General features: G+C 43.8%; 1 long non-coding RNA gene across 2 annotated transcripts in view; it reads right to left on the bottom strand.

Annotated features, from left to right (window-relative positions):
- Positions 1 to 1,458: 1,458 nt before the first annotated feature.
- Positions 1,459 to 12,484, bottom strand: part of LOC149462022 (uncharacterized) — a 185,243-nt gene continuing 174,217 nt past the window's right edge. For both annotated transcript variants that reach the window (XR_016312729.1, XR_016312728.1), the window contains exons 2-4: positions 3,541 to 3,641; positions 2,445 to 2,535; positions 1,459 to 1,846 (exon numbers count right to left, since the gene is read on the bottom strand). This is a non-coding gene — a long non-coding RNA (uncharacterized LOC149462022). The remainder of the gene's footprint in view (positions 1,847 to 2,444; positions 2,536 to 3,540; positions 3,642 to 12,484) is intronic.

Genomic DNA, 12,484 nt, shown 5'->3' on the forward strand with positions numbered 1-12,484 from the left:
GGTGACATCGGACCCACTCCATGAAAAGGTAAGTTGTAAAGCAAGCTGACGATCCCCGCAGGATGGATCGGATCTGCGGATTGGGGAGCATAATGGATCGGAGTCCGATCCATTATGCTAAATCCGCAGATCCAATCCATTCTGCGGGGATCACAGGAGGGGGTGTCACCAAGTGTTACCGCACCGGGTGACACCAACCCTAGGGACGCCTCTGTCTAAACCCTAACTGATGACATTTAATTTGCTAAAGCGCAACTGTCATTTTTTAATCAACGTTTTCACCTTTTTTCTTCCTTTTATGCTTCTCAGTGTTTGTGATCTCTTCCAGCTTCTCTCCAGACCAGGGACGGACTGACCATTTAGAAACTTGGGCACTGCCCGAGGGCCCGGGGTCAGTAGGGGGCCCCATAAGATGCCCCTGGTACCTTTTTCATAGGCTTCTTTGAGTTTGGGCAAGGACACAGGGGCCGCATGATGCCCTATTGCCCGGGGGCCCCTTGAGTTGTCAGTCCGCCCCTGCTCCAGACACTTCGGGGTTTATTTACTAAAGCTGGAGAGTCCAAAATCAGACTCCCTTCTGCATAGAAACCAATCAGCTTCTAACCTCAGCTTGTTCAATGAAGCTTTGGCAATGAAACCTGGAAGCTGATTGGTTTCTATGCAGAAGGGAGTCTGATTTTGGACTCTCCAGCTTTAGTAAATAAACCCCTTCCTGTCTACATGCACTTGCTCTGACTTACTCTGCCGTGGGTTGGATTTCTGACAGTGACACCAGTGGATCATGAGTGTTGCAAATGACTGCAGGTAGTCTCAGCAAGGAGACATGTTACAGGGAGACAACACAGTAGAACATTGGGAGACAGTAATCACCCGATTACAAGAAGTGCCTTAATAAGAAATGTGCTCTCCAATTCCAGAAGATGCCAGTTTTGGGGAAATGCGTAGAGTGGAGTCTGAATGTGACGTCATCGCGCACCGACGTGCCTGCTGACAACGCGGACAGTTTGCTTTTATATTACAAAGCTTGTTGTTATCCGCATGCATGTAAGTGCATTACCTTTTTAAATAAAGCAAGTTTTAATGTACTGCACTATGGGGCTTCTCCCTGTTTGTGCTTTATATATGCCTTTATCATGAGTGACATTTGGATGTTGAGGGATTCACCAACATATTCCATTCCATATGGAGTTTTTATCCATTCGAGGGTTTGACAGTGAGTACCATTCTTTGATTTCGCGTCTGAGTGCCTTTCATCTCTGTAATTCGAGATCATTTTGATTTGGTAAGAAGCCCCTCTATTTCGCCTTAAGGAGCACCTTGAGCGCTGGAGCACTTTTTTGTGGAAGTTTACAAGCACTGAGCAAATTTTCACAATTTTGATCCATCATGGACTATTAAATTATAGTAGTACCTGAACTTTTTTGTCAGCCGATAAGTTAATTCGCACATATTTATTATGTCAGATGTGTTTACATTTGTTTATTTGCACATATTCATGAATTTTCAGTTATTTATGTATTTTATTTAAAGGGATAGCACGCTTTTTTGTTTTATTTTAATGGAAATGGTAGAGTATAAAAGACTGAACACAACATTTTACATCAACATGTTAAACTCATGAGATCTATGAGATATTGTGGAAGATATAAAAATGTATTGTGCAATATCATTATGTATTGCCTTGGCCCTTTACAAATTTCCAACATGAAAGCATTACAATAACTTGGACTCTTTGCCCATCCTTAAGGTGGCCATACATGGATTGAATTTCAGCTGGTTCAGCAGGGACTGGCCGACTTTTGATTAGCGCGTGGTCATGCCCGTAGATAGACATGAATTTTGACTTCTGTCAAATAAACAAGAAAAGGTTTGATAAGCATCCGAGTCCCTCTGTCAAAATACAATGTCCTAGTGAGGAGGGTTCCTCCATCCAGCTTGTTTGTTTAGATGGAGGAATCTATAACCAGGTTTACCTCAATCAGGTACAGAACATTGTTCAGTAGTGTCAGTCCTTCTTGTGGATTTATTAAAGGAGAGCTAATATGGAACAGGACTTAGAGGTACCCTGGTTGTAAGCCAACAAGACCTGGTCAGAACCATCAACAGAGTCATCACCTTTAGGCAAGAGGTTTGGGTTCACAGCTACTATGGTTTTGAGGCAAACCCTGGGGGTTCAAGATTTGCAGTCCTGGCAAATGCATGTGCAGATTCGTCCAAAAGAATGTTTTAAAGCCATAATGCACTATATCCAGCAGGCTTGAAAGGGCCAATAAGGGAGCACTTAGTTAAGCCAGCCCCCTTATTATAATATTTGGGGCACAAAGCCACCATAGTGCTAGTGTATTGGAAGTTGCTTTAAAGTGTAAGTTCACCCTTTCACAAAAAATGAAAAGATGAACTAACACTGTACATCCTCCCCACCCCCAGATCCCCACTGCACTTACCTCCATGGGTGATTGGCTGTGACTGCCCACACAGCTGCTGACACGTGACCACTTTGGCTAATTGGAAACACTCTAATCCGTCCCAGGAGCCCTAAGGAAAGATAAAAAAGAAGAGTGAGTCTTTCAAATCCCTGAACTGCTGCATAGGCTGCATGGGCAGTGACTTCTAATCATCCATGGAATTAAGTGCAGCAGGGACCAGGGGATGGGGGCAGGGGGTGACGATGGTGTACAATGTAATCGTTCACCTTTTCATTTTTTGTGAAAATGTGAATTTACACTTAAGGTAATAACAGGTGGAAATCGTGACGTAACTGTCCCTCCCCTGTACCTCCCCCAATCAGAGAATGCTTTGTATTTATTGAAAAAATACAAAGTGTTCTGTGGATGGTGGTGGTGCCAAGCGAGTGAGCGAGCCCTTATGGTCAGTGTGTAATGGGGAAGTTGATCGTGCTCCCCCTACTAAAGTGATTGTCATCTTCCCCAGAGGATCATCAGGTTTGAGTAATTTATTGTGCCAAGATAGTCCAATATACAAGTATGCATTACAAATAATTCTTTGAGTTTGGCTTGAAAATACAATGAGTTGAGTTGTCTTTTTTGTCCTCAATAAAAGGTGGCGACAGTTGCCATGGACAGATAAATCCATCATGTCACATATATGGGAGCTGTATGTATAATGCACAAATCACAACTACATTTATTGCAAGGGGAAATTCTAAGAGTGAGTTTACTAAATAGCCTTTCCCAATTAATCTCAAGTTGATGGCCGCCCCATAGAGTCTTCCCGTATGGTAGAAATGTGATATTAGCAATAAACGCTTCTGAATCGTGAAAGTAGCTGAAACCTCACCAGTGACCTCGCTTTCCTTCACGGTCAGCGTATACCTACCATTAGCATAAGAATTGTGCTATGTAAGGAGGCAGAAAGACTGCAGCTGTTGAGCTATATCTTGATGGGGAGGAGAGGTCTAGACATGCAGGCTCTGAGCTAATGTCACCAATAATAAACTGAACATTTAAATTAATAAGATAACTAATGCTATTGTGATTTTAGACCTTTTTTTCCCTAAAAAGAAAAAAAAAACGATTTGACCTTATTCCTGGCTGGTTTACAGAGTCCACTTTAAGTCTTCCTACATAGCAGTGTCATCCATTTGTTTCATCTCATCTCTTCTAGTAAAGCCATCTTCTTTCCTGTTAAAAAAAAACAAGTTTAAATGGACCATTCACTGACCTTAAAAGTCTGTATAAATACATTTCCTGACATGTCACAATATACAACAACATCATTTTTTTTAAAGCCCAATTCCATCCAACAACCATATTTTGCCCATACCTCCAACCCAACCCCCTTTGCACATCTTGCCCAGTGAAATTTTTTCCCTACCTAAATACCCCCATTCAGATCCCAAGAACTGCTTGTCACCCTCATCATCACAAGACCTCCTTCTCTCTAGTTCCCTGGTCTCCTCCTCCCATGCCCGCCTCCAGGACTTCTCCAGGGTGTCACCCATCCTCTGGAACTCCCTGCCCCAACCCATCAGATTATCACCTACTCTCCTCTCCTTTAGGCACACCCTGAAAACCCATCTCTTCAGGGAAGCCTACCCCACCCCCTGCTAACTTGCCGACCTCCTCCACTCTTCCTATCACTCCATCCCCCACAGCTATCTCCTCCTGTACCACCATCCCCTCCCTCCTAGATTGTAAGCTCGAAAGAGCAGGGCCCTCAATCCCCTCATGTTTTGCATTGTATTGGTATTGTTCTGTCACATGTTCTGTCCCCCTTTGTAATGTACAGCGCTGAGCGAACTATTGGCGCTTTATAAATACTGTATAATAATAATAATCATCACTTCACTCCTATCAGCCCAATATCATCTCATTTCGGAATCCTCAGAAAACTCCTTTTCTGGCCAGCCAATGGGAATTGTCTGCATGCTGGTCACATGATGCAGGGGTCCTGTGTGGCTTTGAAACATTGCTAATCTTTTCTGTGATATGATTGCTCAGTGAAACATTGGACCCTTTTATTGAACTCTCTGGTGTGCTATGACATATCCCTTGCTTTGAGTTGTTCTGGTTTCTTGCTGATGGTCTATTGCTCTTCAGCCACTCTCAGGAACGTCTGTGTTGGGAATATTGGACTGGACCTGATGTAAGGGGGGGACTCTGGTGGGGACCGTGATGTAAGGGAGGCTGTGATAGTGATTCTGAAATAGGGGTACTCTGGTTGGGACCTTGATGTAAGAGAAGGCTCAATAGATAGGTGCTAGGATGTAGATAGTTGAGTACAGCATAATATGGGCTTCTGCTTAACAGGAGATTGTTAGGCAAATTTAATAGCCCTCTATCTGCTTAACAGAAGGGCTACATTTGTTTAGCTAGTGTATCCCATGTGACTCACAGTGCTGCTGCATCTGGGTGAAGGCTCATCTGTATCCAGCTAACCAACGAAGGTTCTGGGTGGATAGTATGAATATGGATACAGCTTCAGCCAATAACAGGGAGTGGTGCTCCTGAGCATGCTGGGTGCTAGAATTTATATTCAGTGAGCACATGGGGTCTGGGTTCTTCTTCCTCTTCTCCTGAGAAGGAGGATGCTGCCAGGAGGCTTCGGGTGTGTGACCCGAGGGTCAGAACTTTGAAACCCAGGGTGCTTCTGATAGCTGACTGAGGCGGATGTCTACAGATCCTGTCTGGTATCACGGACAAAGGTGACCTGCAGCAAGGGTCTTGTGAGTACAGACCATTCATAAGGGATCCTGGGACTTGTGTTGTTTAAACCCCTCAGGACCAGGGGCGGACTGACAACTCATGGGGCCCCAGGGCAATAGGGGATCATGGGGTCCCTGTGTCCTTGCCCAAACTCAAAAAAGCCTATGAAAAAGGTACCAGGGGCATCTCATGGGGCCCCCTACTGACCCCGGGCCCTCGAGAAGTGCCCGAGTTTCCAAATGGTCAGTCTGCCCCTGCTCAGGACCTACATAGTCAGCTGCTGGGTGTGAGCTAGAGGGGATACCGACTTATGTCCAGAAGTGCAACTGTCCATTTGGTTCTACATTTTTACAGTAGGACCTTGCTCAGTTCTCTGTACAGTCTGTTACACTGTTCTACTAAGGCAGGGGTGTCAAACTGGCGGCCCTGCAGGTGTTGTGAAACTACAAGTCCCATGATGCTGCTGCCTTTGGGAGTCATGCTTGTAACCAGGGGCGTATATACCACAAGGAAAACAAGGCATTTGCCTAGGGCGTCATTTTCAGGGGGGGGCAGCACCGCCCCCTGGAAAAAAGGACAGAAGAAGGGACACATGTGGCATGGGAACCAGGTGGGATCTGAGAGAGGCTGTGGGCTGCTTGATGGTGTATGCAGAGCCCGACTCTTGTTCCGGGGGGATGTCCGGAGCTGTAAAGGTCAGTAGTGTATTTCTCTGTCTCGTTGGGGAATGTGTGTTAGTTGAAGGCTCCCCTGGTTGGGGGGAGGGCAGGGGTGTTGTTGGTCAATGTCAGGCTCTCTCTGCAGGAGGGAGGGGGGTGTCTGATTTTTGTATTGCCTAGGGCAGTACAATAGCTAAATACACCACTGTTTGTAACTGTCAATCTTGCAATGCCTCATGGGACTTGTAGTTTGGCAACAGCTGGAGGGCCACCAGTTTTGACACCCATATACTAAGGAAACCCACAGATCCACTTAGAGAAAGCTGTCCTTAATTGTGAATAGTTTAGTTCGAAGTATCCTACCGTGTCCCTTCCCTATCCTATCCAATACTTGTGTTAATTCTGCGAGCAACCAATATAAGGTTCCGTTCACACCAATGCGGTTTTTAGTGCTTTTTGCAGAAACGCACTACAGTCCATTTAGCATGGTTTCCTATGGAGCATGTTCACATCTATGCTTTTTTTGAGCTGCTGCATTGTTGGAAAGGGTCAGGGACTTTTTTAAAAGCAAAAAGCAGAGTTTTTGCTACAACAGAGTTCAATGGAGAATCTGCTGAAATGCATGGTAGTGCATTTTTGCTGCAGTTTGCATTGTTATTCTGTCTAACAACAAAAAAAAATTCCACTTTAACAAAAAAAAAAAGAGCTGAACAAAACAAAAAATGTGTCAAAAACACATCAAAAATGCATGTAGAAAAAAAGCAAAACAAACTGCAAAAAGCACTGGAGAAAGCATCAAACGCAAAATGCATATATGTGAACAGAGCCTAAAACAATCCCTCTTAAAGTCGCCTACACCCTTCACACACTCATAGATATGTGTCAAAGTATACAATAAACAGATAATAGTGCAGCGCCTCCCAATTACTACAATACCCCTTGTGACAATACCTAATTCAATATATCATAACATATGTACAAAAAAAGTCCCATATCATATAATCCGGGTAATGAGAGGAGAGCCTGTGATTACTAGTTTTATGCTGTATATATCTGGTGTGATCAAGCACCATGAAAATGTGAGTGGTATTTTAAATGTTTTTAGTAATAAAGCGTTTTTAAGGATAAAACACTATTTCTGCCTACTCCACTTTTTTACAGAGTGAATAAAAGTGGAGGAGGAGAAAGCACGAGAGATTGCTGTGAGAAGAAGGAGATCCATCTGGGAATTATCATTCTATTAATAAAGAGAATGGTGTAGCGCTCAGTAACAGATAAATTGCATAGAAAATGTACAATAAATAAATAAGTAACGGTGACACTATGTGCTCCAAACACAACTCAGGTCACGGCAGACCGAATAGGTGACTACAGTGAACCCAATCCCATGGAGGGATCAAATTAGAGGTGACCCTTTATCCCCACAGTTGGGACTATAGCCCAAAAACACGTGGATCCCTGTGGAGGGATAGGTGCTTGACATATGCACCAAGTAGAACACAGATGTATAACCAAGTCCAACAATGTAAGTGAACGTGTAGACACAGCTGCAGTGCTCTAATCTTCCATAACATGCATAAACGATCATGACCCACCAATAGGTGCTCTCCAAGAAAATGGCTGCAGTGGCCTCTCACCTCCGCTCATCGACCCCTAAGGGCCATATAGCCTTATGGATCTCTCCTTGATCCTTCTGATATGGAACCTCCTGGTGGTCTAGTTTCCTGGCTGTAACAAGTTTTAAGCCAACCCAGTATCTTCACTAGAAACCCCTCCAGGTCATAAGGTAGACAGGCACAGGGATACTTGAAGAATATTCAATTCAGCAGTGAAAAGGTAGACCTCCATAGTGTAAAACTGCTTTATTATAGGTCAGAATAAATAAAAACCAATTGCACTCACATCATTCTATTGTGCAGGCCATAGGTGGGTCGAAAATCGGCCGATTTTTCTTTAAAAAAACAAAAAATCGGTCGTTCAAGCGGCCGACGTTACCAGCAACGGTAAAAAAAATTGGCCGATTTTCATCCCGTCTACAGCCGGCAAAAAGTGTCCCTGCAGAGAGCTCCGCTATTTCTTTGACATTTATAGCGGTTGCAACAATGTATCTATTTGTATCCATTTAGGATACGGATGTTTTTATTCGGAAACAAATAGATACATTGTTGCAACCGCTATAAATGTCAAGGAACTGTCAAAGAAATAGCGGAGCTCTCTGCAGGGACACTTTTTGCAGGACTGGAATTCCTCTTCTTCTTCATCCTCTTTTTCTTCTTCCTCTTCTTCTTCTTCATCCTCTTCTTCTTCATCCTCTTCTTCATCTTCTTCATCCTCTTCTTCATCTCCTTCATCTTCCTCTTCTTCATCCTCTTCTTTTTCATCCTCTTCTTCATCCTCTTCTTCTTCTTCCTCTTCCTCTTCTTCTTCATCCTCTTCTTCATCCTCTTCTTCAGCTTCTTAATCCTCTTCTTCATCTTCCTCTTATTCTTAATCCTCTTCTTCTTATTCATCCTCTTCTTCTTTTTCTTCATCCTCTTCTTCTTCATCCTCTTCTTCATCCTCTTCTTCTTCTTCTTCATCCTCTTCTTCCTCTTCTTCATCCTCTTCTTCTTCTTCATCCTTTTTCTTCTTCTTCCTCTTCTTCTTCCTCTTCTTCATCCTCTTCTTCATCCTCGTCTTCTTCATCATCCTCTTCTTCCTCTTCTTCTTCCTCTTCTTCCTCCTCTTCTTCTTCTTCTTCTTCTTCCTCTTCTTCTTCCTCTCCTTCATCCTCTTCTTCATCCTCTTCGTCTTCTTCATCCTCTTCTTCTTCCTATTCTTCTTCTTCCTCCTCTTCTTTTTCTTCCTCTTCTTCATCCTCTTCTTCTTCTTCTTCATCCTCTTCTGCTTCCTATTCTTCTTCTTCCTCCTCTTCTTCCTCCTCCTCTTCATCCTTTTCTTCTTCCTCTTCTTCTTCCTCTTCTTCATCCTCTTCCTCTTCTTCATCCTCTTCTTCTTTTTTCATCTTCTTTTTGTCTTCCTCTTGCAGGTCACTGCTCATGCGCAGATTTTTTTATCGGTAAAAAGATCGGCTGATTTGCCCATCATTGCTGCGAAAATCGGCCGATCGGCAAAATCGTCCGATTTTTTTCCAACTTTACCGATGAAAAAAATCTGCCAAAATACCTAAAAACGGCCGAACAATTAGCCCACTAACGATCCGAAAATCGGCCGATTTTATTTTCGGCCAAAAAATCGGCCGATTTTCGACCCATCTATGGCCTGCATTAGTCCCACTAGGAGGACACAAGTGCTTTATGACCAAACATTACTGTGTAAAATGTGAGTTCAAAAAGCTCCAGGTGAGAGAACATCTTGGGAGATGGTGGAGGAGCACAATTAATGAACATGAAGAGTTTGGTTGAATAGATATGTGAATCGGTGTAAAATTGGAAGATCATCAAAAAATACACATTATATTCTATGGGACCTATTTTTGCACATATGTTATATTGATTTAGGTATTGTCACAAGGAGTATTGTAGTAATTGGAAGGCGCTGCGCTATTATTTGTTTATTGTAACAAAAACTAAAACCCCTAGACTGATCACTGGAGTAACGAGCAGAAGTTGTGTGCACCTGGTATAGGAAATACTATGTGCTTGGCAGCTAGTGAAGATTTAGAGCAGAGGTCTCCAAACCTTTCAAACCAAGGGCCAGTATACTGTCCTTCACCCCTGGTTCACATCTGTTCATGTGGTGCCGCTACGAAAATCCGTGCAGCCACACCACCCGCACAGAGAATTGCAGACCCGCGGGTGGGTGCCATTAATTCTAATGGCACGCCGCCAATACTGGGAAACGCAACTGTACTGGGAACCAAGGCTCCCATGCGGGCTGTGTTTTCCAAAGTAGTGCAGGGACTTCTTCTCTGCGTGTCACGGGTATGGGAGTCCATTCAAATGAATGGGATCTTGTGCCCGTGCAAATGCGGCCCACACGGCCGCATAGGTGTGAACCTAGGGTTAGACTTTAGGGTCGGATAAGGCCCAGCAAGGATAGAAACTGTCCTGGCTCCAGCATCAGTGAGAATAAACATGGCCACAGGAATGATGGCCAGTAGGAGTAGTGCCCCATCATTGGTATTAGTGGGAAGAATAGTACCGGATCATTGGTTTCAATGGAAGAAGTACTGCCCCATTGTTGGTCTCAGTGGGAGGAATAGTGCCCCAAAGGCTGGATAAAGACTCAACCACCTTACTAACCATTCCATATCTGCCATCTCCCTCTGCCAATCCCTCCACTGGCTTTCCATTGCCCAACGAATAAAATTCAAAACATTAACAATAGCATATAAAGCCATTTATAACTCTGCCCCAAATTACATCACCAATCTTGTCTCCAAATATCACCCAAACCGTCATCTCTGCTCATCCCACAACCTCTTGCCCTCTAGCTCCCTTGTCTCCTCCTCCAATGCTCATCTCTAGGACTTCTCCAGAGCCTCCACCATCCTCTGGAACTCTCTACCCCAAGCTATCAGACTATTGCCTACTCTGCCCACTATCAGGCTATCTCTGAAAACCTATCTCTTCAGGGAAGCCTATCCTGCCTTCAGCTAACAATGGAATCTTCTACTCCTCCTACCAGTCCATCCCTCACAGTTACTACCTTTTGTACCACCAGTCCCTCCCTCTTAGATTGTAAGCTCCAAGGAGCAGGGCCCTCCTAACCCTCTTATATTGAACTGTATTGTTGCTGTATTGTCTCCCTTTATTTTGTAAAGCGCTGAGCAAACTGTTGGTGCTATATAAATCCTGTATAATAATAATAATAAAGGGTAGCAAAGCGCCACATCCAGGCCTTGGGCCGCAGTTTGGACACCCCTGATTTAGAGGAAAGCCTGGGTGAAATACCAGCGCGGTACGGGGGTAGCACTACATTTATAAAACTTTTTTTTCAGTTCGTAAATATATGATGTGGCCAGGGGCGGACTGACCATTTGGAAACTCGAGCACTGGGCCCGGGATCATTAGGGGTCCCCATGAGATGCCCCTGGTACCTTTTTCATAGGCTTTTTTGAGTTTGGGCAAGGACACAGGCGCCCCATGATCCCCTATTGCCCGGGATCATAGAGTTGTCAGTCCGCCCCTGGATGTGAAATGTTTGGAGTTGACACATCTCACATGCTGACAAAGGTTTGTGACCTCTGCTAATTCATGTTTGCTCTCCATTATAATTTAACAGCTTCACAAGATATGAAACAAAGGAGGATGTCAGGGAAATGATGGGGGGGGGTGATGTCAGCGGTCAGCGGAGGTAACGCGTCCATGTGCTGTGGATTCCAGCTCAGCCCGTGGTGCCATGTATTCCTTCTGGAGATTAGGGCATTAGAGGGATGGGTCTCTATGCAATGTATACACTTGTTATGTGGAAAATCTCAGCGATATTTTGATGTGCTGTGAACTTCACACCATGCCAGCAAAAATGAGTAACCTTTCCCCGGCGCAAAATATGCAAAACATGATACGCCAAACATGATACACCAAACATTTACACAGCTTTACATTCTCAATGTATCTCCATCATCCTATGCCGGGTCACGTAGAATATGTTCTGGAGAAATCTACTATGAGCAAGCCTGAGATAGCTACACACCACCATCGGTCTTCTATGTACACTTGTATTTATAAGACTTGCATGTCTTTTTTGTAAAGTGATGGATGCAATGGGAGCTTAGAGTCCAACCAATAGAGTTACATTAGGAATGTGTGTGGGGATTGTAAGAAAAAAAACTGAAGTCAAAAAGGTCAGTTTTGCTCAATAAAGCTGAAGCCTAGGCAGATAGAAAAGATCCCAATTATCGCAGCTCTATAATTATTAGTACATCTTATAATGTATTCTTCCTTTTAATACCAGCAGTGGAAATACCTGCATTTTGCAGTCCTTGTGGAGTGTGAGAAGAAGCAGCACAACAGGCCAATCAGTCCATGTGCTAACCAGAAGCATGCTGATAGCAGCAGAGTGACTGAGAGATGAGCGCATCACTGTGTCACTTCTTCTTTTACTGGCCAGTCACAGGCTGGAGCAAGTCCAGGATGACCTGGGCTCAGAGGATGTGGGATGAAAGATGCTGGCCATCAGACTCAGGACATGAGTTTTAATGACAAAAAAGTACTGTGGGGGAAACTGACAGCTAAAATGTTCCGTGGCACAAAAAAGTTCCGAGAGATATCATTTTACCCCGGTACAAATCATTTGTAATACTGTACCTCATCTAGAATACGCAGTTCAGGTTTGGGCACCAATTCACAGAAAGAACATCGGGGAACTGGAGAAAGTACAGAGAAGGGCAACCAAACCGATAAGAGGCATGGAGGAGAACAGCTATGAGGAAAGATTAGAGGAACTGAATTTATTCTCTCTTGAGAGGAGATTAAGGGGGGATATGATCACCATGTATAATACATAAGGGGGATATGATCTCCATGTATAATACATAAGGGGGGATATGATCTCCATGTATAATACATAAGGGGGGATATGATCTCCATGTATAATACATAAGGGGGTACTGTATATGATCACCATGTATAATACATAAGGGGGGATATGATCACCATGTATAATACATAAGGGGGGATATGATCTCCATGTATAATACATAAGGGGGGATTTGAT

This window comes from Staurois parvus, unplaced genomic scaffold (assembly GCF_062004578.1).
Source record: "Staurois parvus isolate SC_StPar_1 unplaced genomic scaffold, SC_StPar_1.0 ptg000187l, whole genome shotgun sequence".
Lineage (NCBI taxonomy): Eukaryota > Metazoa > Chordata > Amphibia > Anura > Ranidae > Staurois > Staurois parvus.